Here is a 9,159-nt window from a genome sequence, read left to right on the forward strand (position 1 = left end):
AAACGGGAGAGGGCTTATTCCGTCCGTTTTTGCGGGATCCCGTTTTTTTCCGGATTGAACCCGTATTTATTCCGTATTTGACAAATATGGGACGAGCCTAATATGCATTAGTATATAAACTAAATCCTCGTGTATTTAGGTGACAAATTATAGCACAATTGGGCATTGTAACCACCGGCTCTTTTCAAATGACAAGTGATCTAAAGTCTTAAACAACATCAGATGTAGCTAAATATACACATTTAGTAACCAAACAACAATAGAATGTTGTCTCTCTATATCTATTTGTTTTATGTTATTGTTCTGCCAACCAATCACTAGTCAAACATCAATAACATTTCTATCTGTATTAAATTATGAGTTTCCGTTAGTATTTCCGTTTCCGTTCGTTTTCGCAATTCCGTTTATCCCGCTCCCGTTTACGTTCCCGACTCTTCCGGACCCGATCCCGTTTCCGATGATAAAATGCGGATACGGAAATGGGAGAGGGGTTTTTCCGTCCGTTTCCGGCCGTTTTCATCCCTAGTGCCAACTTTGTTTTTTATGTACTTCATCTGCGCAAATATCACAACGGGGTGGTGGCGCAGTTGGCTAGCGCGTAGGTCTCATAGCTGTGAGTGATCCTGAGGTCGAGAGTTCGAGCCTCTCTCACCCCAAATTCGATCGAAACGATGATGAAAAGCTCCGTGACGCATGGGTCATCACGCTGTCACCTTCTCGGGGTGATTCGAGCACCTCTGAGCTTCGATCTTTTTTTTCCTTTCTTTTTTCTCCGGCCTCGCAGACGCCCCATTGCCGGACCAGGAGGTATATATCCGTTCGCGCCTTCGCTGCACAGCTCGCCGCCGTGGACGTCTCGACGGCGCAGCAGCCTGCACTTGAACTTGGTTGGTTCTTTTGGCTTCCCTTTCTCTTCTAATGCCTTTTCTTCACGTTGGCGAATTTTTCGTCGCAGGGTTGGAGGCGGCGGCAGTGGGCTTCGTCACCGGTAAGAGGAAGGCCAACGAGGTAGCCCACGCGTAGGTACTAATTCCCGTTGTTGGTTTAAGTGTGTGCACTGTATAGTGTAAACATCTCTTCCAGCTCTGAATTGCTGAAATTAACAGCATGGGCTTCTTCTGAAGCTTGTTAAGTAGCCAACTAGTACAATTTTAGCCCTGTGTTTACTGAGCTCTGTTTTATGTGGCAGCAGGGACTGGTAAAACTATTTCCTATATGGTCATAGTAGAATGGAAGAGATTGTTCCCAAAGACGATCCTGTCAGGTGATCAAGGCCTTCTTATAAGTTCGTTGCTGTTTGAAAATTCTAACTCAATTGGTACTATAATTCAACAAAACAGTTTCCTGGAAAAGTGGAAATGCCAGTTCAAGTAGTGTTAATAACAATCCTAGACTTGCTGATTCACTGTAACACATTCATTCTAGGCTTGTTTCTTTCAATTTTCAACTTGGGCTACCTTCCAGGAGGAGATAAAATTGTAATCACAAGTGCCTAGAACAACTGAGTTAGCATTGCAAGCTGCCAGCAGAATTCTCAGTTCTGGGGGACTCATAAGTGTTCTTGTATACATTGGGCATCCAGGTGGAAGGTAAACACCAGTTGCAAACATTGTAGTCTATCCATCTAGAAAAGAATGCAATTGTAGCATAATGGTGTAATGAGACATCATTAGATTTGTCATGAGACATGTTTTCATATTGTACCTATTTGGTGCCATAAAATTTAATACTTTTACATACATATTTGATCATTTTGATGTTTTAACAAAGAATGCACCTAGAATTGCATTCTTTTTGAGACAGAGGTACCCATGTGGTGTAATATTATTTATTTATTTATTTGTCACCAAAAACATGTATGAGTGTACTCACAACTCTAGATTGTGAACATAGAATAGTTCTTGTATGAATAAAAAAATGTTTGCTGTTTGTTCTGCATGATCTGACTTGCCACCACAACCTTGTTGTTTAACAGAACACTGAATTCTGGTCAAATATCACTTAAAAAAGTGGCTGTCGGCTTATTAATTTTCTTCTCTCTGATCTCTGACCGTTCCGGCGTGTGCTCATCTCGTGTTTCAGTATATTTGCTTTGTTATTAGGCAATTGTTCTCCCAAGATACGGGTTCATACACACTTGCGTCTCGATCCAGTCTCTCTCATCCCCGTTCGCTGGACCAGAATGACGGGTATTTTTTATATGAGTTGCCCCGTCTCGAAAAGATCAAAACCTTAGGGGAAATTGACTTAGGGCCCGTTTGGCAAAGTTCCAGCTCCAGCTTTTTTAGCTCCAGATCCTGATCCTTGTGAGAAGCTGATCCTCCTGATTCTCCTAGAGAATCAGAATCATTTTTAAAACCATTTGTCAACTAAACTGATTCTTGTCTTCTGAAAGTTGGTGGTCTGTGGCGATTGTCTGTTTTACCCTTTGCAGTTCAACTTTGTTATAAACTAATAAGTAGGATGCATATACGGAAAAAAATTATGAAACAATAATATATAAAATATTTCCATCATAGTAGTGCATAAAATGGTCTCAAATGTTTAATCCATAAATTGGCTCGTTATGTTTTTGTCCAATGGCAATTGCAGGTAATTTCGATCAAACTTTAAGGGGAGGTCCATATTTGGTTGGTTGAGGAGCTGTTTTAAGGGAGGGTGGAGCAGGTTTTTTAGATCCCACCTTTCTTCATAAAAACGACTTTCGATCTTTTGGCTCCACACGAGAATCAGTTTAAAAAAATACCCGTTTGGCACGGCTCCTCCAGATTCTCGCTTAGAATCAGGAGCTGGAGCTGTGCCAAACGGGTTATACTCCGAAAATTTAATATCCGATCATATCTAAATCTGAATGCTCAAAATTGGATTCCTGGTATGTGTATGAGAAATTTTGTACTTGCACTCTTAAACTGTAACTAGGTATGAGTCCGTACGTTGCCACAGAAGTAAAAAAATTAGTATAAAACATAGATATGAAATGACAAACATCACTATAATGTACAAAATCCGTGTGACAAAAACCACTATAATATGCAGGATAATTTGGATCACGAGTTAGATTAGAAAGAAATATAAGAACTTTTTTTTGAAAGGTTGACGTATGACGACCACTAAAAACTAGTGCATTATAATGGTAGAGAAGAGATATATAAGAGATTGACCTAGGGTAGGATTTTTTTAATAGAAAAACAAAAAAACATGACGCCTATTCCAAGCAGCAGCCGTGCAAATTATGTTGATCACACAGCCAGATCATTCCAACAATGATTTGAACTCATATATGGTGAAATGGTATAAGTCACAGGGTTTGATTTGTGTTTGCTTTAAAAGGTGAGACAAAGATGTTTGTGATCCTTATGAAGCAACGCTATGGAGAAATCACACATGAGACACCAATAACTCAAGGAGTTTACTTAATTATATTTTTGTCGGCGTTTGGACCCCGGGGGGTCCCTGGACCAACGAGTAAATTGTCGCTGCGTGTCCCAGCCCAGATGGGTCGGCGCGAGACGGGACGCAAAGGGGGAGAACAGTAAGGGGAACCCGCGACCTTCGTGTTGTCCTGCGCCTAGGGCGGATGGATGTGCTTGCAGTAGGGGTTACAAGCGTTCGCATGGGAGAGAGCGAGAGCGAGAGCCTTATGCGTCGGCTCGTTCTCCCGCGCGGCCAACCTTCTGTACGAGAGCCCTGGACCTTCCTTTTATAGACGTAAGGAGAGGGCCCAGGTGTACAATGGGGGGTGTAGCAATGTGCTAATGTGTCTAGCAGAGAGGAGCTAGTGCCCTATGTACATGCTGTCGTGGCTGTCGGAGAGGTGTTGCTGCCCTGTTCATGTGATGTCGTGGCCATCGGAGGAGAGCTTGGGCCCTGTGGAAGGACAGCTGTCGGGGCCGTCGAATCCTTGCTGACGTCTCCTTGCTTCCGTAAGGGGCTGAGAGCCGCCGTCGTCATGGAGCACGCGGGGCGCCATCATTATTTGTTTACCGGGGCGAGCCAGATGGGACGCCGGTCTTGTTCCCCGTAGCCTGAGCTAGCTAGGGGTAGGGTAATGATGGCCCCCCTGTGACGTGGTCGGTGTGAGCCCTAGGTCGGGCGAGGCGGAGGCTCCTCCGAGGTCGAGGTCGAGTCCGTCTTCCGAGGTCGAGGCTGAGTCCGAGCCCTGGGGTCGGGCGAGGCAGAGACCGTCTTCCGAGGCCGAGGCTGTGTCCGAGCCCTAGGGTCGGGCGAGGCGGAGTCCGTCGTCCAGCGTCGAGGTTGAGCCCGAGCCCTGGGTCAGGCAAGGCGGAGACCGTCTTCCGAGGTCGAGGCTGTGTCCGAGCCCTGGGGTCAGGCGAGGCGGAGTCCGTCGTCCAGCGTCGAGGTTGAGCCCGAGCCCTGGGGTCGGGCGAGGCGGAGCTTCCTATGGCGCTCGAGGCTGGACTTAGCTGCTGTCAGCCTCACTTTGTCGAGTGGCACAACAGTCGGAGCGACGCAAGCGGCGCTGTTTTCTTGTCAGGTCGGTCAGTGGAGCGGCGAAGTGACTGCGGTCACTTCGGCTCTGTCGACTGAAGAGCACGCGTCAGGATAAGGTGTCAGTCGATCCTTGCATTAAATGCTCCTGCAATACGGTCAGTTGGCGTGGCGATCTGGCCAAGGTTGCTTCTCTGCGAAGACTGGGCCTCGGGCGAGCCGAAGGTGTGTCCGTTGCTTGAGGGGGCCCTCGGGCGAGACGTGAATCCTCCGGGGTCGGCTGCCTTTGCCCGAGGCTGGGCTCGGGCGAGGCGAGATCGTGTCCCTTGAGTGGACTGAGCCTTGACCTTAATCGCGCCCATCAGGCCTTTGCAGCTTTGTGCTGATGGGGTTACCAGCTGAGATTAGGAGTCTTGGGGTACCCCTAATTATGGTCCCCGACAATTTATTTAACTTGAGTATAGTAATCGTCGTACTCTCAAGGAGATCCAAAAAGAATGTTGGTGTTGGTACTAAAGCTCAAAATCCTTGATCCAAAACTTCTATTTTACCCTTGTTAATCCTTAGCGAAAGTATGTAGTACAACCTTTTTAAGTCTATTTTGGCCAAAATTGCTCTCTGCAAAATACTGGCTCAGCTGGTTTTCACGCTGATTCAGCTAGTATTCAAAAACCAGCTCAGCCAGTTTTTGACTCCGGTCCACCCACCAGCTCAGCCGGTCACTAAACCGGAATTCAGTCTGTTGGAAACCGGTTCAACCGGTTTTTGTGCATAAAAGTAAAAAACGGCTAGTTTTGGAGCCCCACCTATATATACTCACTCCTACCTCTCTCCCCCATTGTGGAGCACGACTCAAACTCCATTCCTAAGACTGTCTCCAGCAGCGTCCTCTAAATTTCGTTCTCTAAAGGAATATTCTTTGTCTTTTACAGCACCCTCTAAAAGATTTCGTTCTCTATATCTTTTTTATCTCCAGCAACGTCCTCTAAATTCGGTCTCTATATGTACAGTACTACCTGAATTCACAATCTAGTTTGATTAATTTCATTTGGGCTATACACAATTATTTTAATTGCTTATTTGATGAAACTAAAATACTTTTTACAATACATTTTCATTTATAGACAAATTGGTCATTGTTCATATTTAGCAAAACAATGTACTAGAAATTTCTAATATATATTATTACAATATCGCACAAGAAAAAAATACCTTGTATACACAAGGGGAAATCGATGTCATTAAACAAGTATTTTCTTTCATAATTAGTGTAGAAAAAGGTAAAAACAAGTTGTGAAACCATGTTTTTCAAATATCGTTGCTGACCTTGGAGGCAAAATGCACGCGAGAACTCCCCACATGCAAGCAGGTCGCAGGATAGCGGACGAACAAGACTTCTCCACATTTAGCGTCTAGACAACAAACTCTAAATTTTAGCGCACTTTGTAGCGTTTATTGTTGGGCGCATAAAGGAGCACTGTGTACTCTAAATTTACCAGAGAGGACGCTTTAGCGGTCCTTGTTGGACACAATCTAACCTGAGAAACACCTCCCACTCTCTCTCACACACCTCTTGACTATCCCATTTCAAATCTTTGGAGAGAAATCTTTGAGTGAGATTGAAGAGCTGTGGTTGTTGTGCTTCATCTCTAAATCCTTCTTGTTTTTCTTGATTCGAGCTTTGGCACTACATCAAGTTCTTTATGGATTTATTACTCTTGGAGCTTCTAACTCCTAGACGACTATGTGTCTCTTGTGAGTCTCTAAATCTTGTGGAAGACCACAAGAAAGTTTGTATTACCCGCTCGTTTGAGCAAAGAATAGTTTGTGGGCTTGACCTTTGTGGTCGGCAAATGGAGGATTAGGGTTGAAAGAGACCCGACTCTTGGTGGGCGCCTCAACGAGGAAGTAGGGCACCTTGGTGGTGTGACCGAACCTCAGGATAAATCTTGTGTCTCTTGTGTTCTTGCTCATTGTGTTTGTTCGTGTTCTTCATTCTCTCATCATTCTGTGGAAGATTTATTTATATCTTTTTGGTGTGTGGATTTTGAGAAGTGTCTTTCTCAGATCTACTACTTTGAACCATGTGGATCAACTAGAACATCTCATTTCCAAAGTTAACTGGGTGAATTTCGAGATCAATTCAGTTTATATCTCATTCTTTAGTTGAGCTCGTGCAAACCGGTTGAACCGGTTTTGACACCGGCTGAACCGGTTTTACCCAGTTCGTTTCTAGTTTTTGTTGAAAAGTTTCTGCTTGCCTATTCACACCCCCCTCTAGGCAACTTTCAGGTATGCACTGTAGTGCGTTGTTCACCCTAGAACAACCCCACTCTAGAATTTTCAGGCTACCACATATGTATTTATGGCTTGGAGAGTCAACAATAGAGCACCCTTTCCAAAAATAAAATTCGAGACAAAAAGAACAAGGTTGGCTTGGTCACTTATAAGCAATTAACTATCACCATATTGCATCTCCCTTAATATTACGATATGCCTACCAACTTAAGTTTAAATGAAAATGAATTTAAATTGCTTAAGTTTGCTTTCTTGGAATCCACACCGTGTCGTAGCAAAGGTAGGTGCCTCTTGCAGTTTTTTTGCAACCTTAAATATTTGAATCCACTGTCTTGGAAATCTTTCTTTGAAATGGATGGCCCCAAATCTTTATACTTTGTTTTAATCATCTTAATATAATTGAGTCCTTATCAAAAAGAAAGTGCCCACTCGTGTAATTCATGTCCACAACAAAAGTGCTTCACGTCGTATGATTAGAGAAACAACTTTAATATACGGTTGTTGTCTTTTGTTCTGAAATAATAAATTATGAGTCACTAAATAATCATAGTCGTATATACTAAGTCCACCGTTGAAGTCGCATGTGTAGTAGGACTATGGCGCTGTTTGTTTTGGCTTCTGGCAGCTTCTGGCCACCAAAAGCTGTCGTGGACTGTCAAACGCTTAGCTTTTCAGTCAGCTTCTATAAAATTCGTTAAGGCAAAAACCATATAAAATCAACATAAACACATAATTGGTTGAGTCGTTGTAATAGTAGGAATCCATCACTTTATAGATCCTGAGTGATAGTCGCCTAGAGGGGGGGTGAATAGGGCGAAACTGAAATTTACAAATATAAACACAACTACAAGCCGGGTTAGCGTTAGAAATATAAACGAGTCCGAGAGAGAGGGCGCAAAACAAATCCCAAGGGAATAAGCAAGTGAGACACGGAGATTTGTTTTACCGAGGTTCGGTTCTTGCAAACCTACTCCCCGTTGAGGAGGCCACAAAGGCCGGGTCTCTTTCAACCCTTCCCTCTCTCAAACGGTCCCTCGGACCGAGTGAGCTTCTTTTCTCTAATCAAAGCCGGGAACAAAACTTCCCCGCAAGGGCCACCACACAATTGGTGCCTCTTGCCTTGATTACAATGGAGTTGTGATCTCAAGAACAAGTGAGAAAGAAAAGAAGCAATCCAAGCGCAAGAGCTCAAATGAACACGACAAATCACTCTCTCTAGTCACTAGGGCTTTGTGTGGAATTGGAGAGGATTTGATCTCTTTTGTGTGTCTAGATTGAATGCTAGAGCTCTTGTAGTAGTTGAGAAGTGGAAAACTTGGATGCAATGAATGGTGGGGTGGTTGGGGTATTTATAGCCCCAACCACCAAAAGTGGCCGTTGGCTGGAGGCGTCTGCTCGATGGCGCACCGGACAGTCCGGTGCACACCGGACAGTCCGGTGCCCCTGCCACGTCATCACTGCCGTTGGATTCTGACCGTTGGAGCTTCTGACTTGTGGGCCCGCCTGGGTGTCCGGTGCACACCGGACATGTACTGTTTGATGTCCGGTGCACCGGTATGGGCGTGCCTGTCGTCTGCGCGCGCTGCGCGCGCATTAAATGCACCGCAGGGAGCCGTTGGCGCCGCAGGGAGCCGTTGCTCCGCTGGCACACCGGACAGTCCGGTGCACACCGGACAGTCCGGTGAATTTTAGCGGAGCGGCTGCCGCGCGAACCCGAGGCTGGCGAGTTCAGGAGGCCGAGCTTCCTTGGAGCACCGGACATGTCCGGTGCACACCGGACAGTCCGGTGAATTATAGCGCGCCGGCTTCCGAGAATTCCCGAAGGCGAAGAGTTTGAGTCTGAGTCCCTTGGTGCACCGGACAGGTACTGTTCACTGTCCGGTGGCACACCGGACAGTCCGGTGCGCCAGACCAGGGGTGCCCTCGGTTGCCCCTTTGCTCCTTTATTGAATCCAAAACTTGGTCTTTTTATTGGCTGAGTGTGAACCTTTTACACCTGTATAATCTATACACTTGGGCAAACTAGTTAGTCCAATTATTTGTGTTGGGCAATTCAACCACCAAAATTATTTAGGAACTAGGTGTAAGCCTAATTCCCTTTCAATCTCCCCCTTTTTGGTGATTGATGCCAACACAAACCAAAGCAAATAGAGAAGTGCATAATTGAACTAGTTTGCATAATGTAAGTGTAAAGGTTGCTTGGAATTGAGCCAATATAACTACTTTACAAGATATGCATGGAATGTTTCTTTCTTTATTTAGCATTTTGGACCACGTTTGCACCACGAGTTTTGTTTTTGCAAATTCTTTTGTAAATCCTTTTCAAAGTTCTTTTGCAAATAATCAAAGGTAAATGAATAAGAGTTTGTAAAGCATTTTCAAGATTTGAAATTTTCTCCCCCTGTTTCAAAT

General features: G+C 44.8%; 1 non-coding gene across 1 annotated transcript; it reads left to right on the forward strand.

Annotated features, from left to right (window-relative positions):
• The first annotated feature begins 572 nt into the window (after window positions 1-572).
• Window positions 573-656, forward strand: TRNAM-CAU (transfer RNA methionine (anticodon CAU)). Its single transcript is given in 2 exon segments — window positions 573-610; window positions 621-656. It is a non-coding gene; the product is annotated as a tRNA-Met (tRNA).
• Window positions 657-9,159: the final 8,503 nt, after the last annotated feature.

Source organism: Zea mays, chromosome 6, assembly GCF_902167145.1.
Source record: "Zea mays cultivar B73 chromosome 6, Zm-B73-REFERENCE-NAM-5.0, whole genome shotgun sequence".
Taxonomy (NCBI): Eukaryota; Viridiplantae; Streptophyta; class Magnoliopsida; order Poales; family Poaceae; genus Zea; species Zea mays.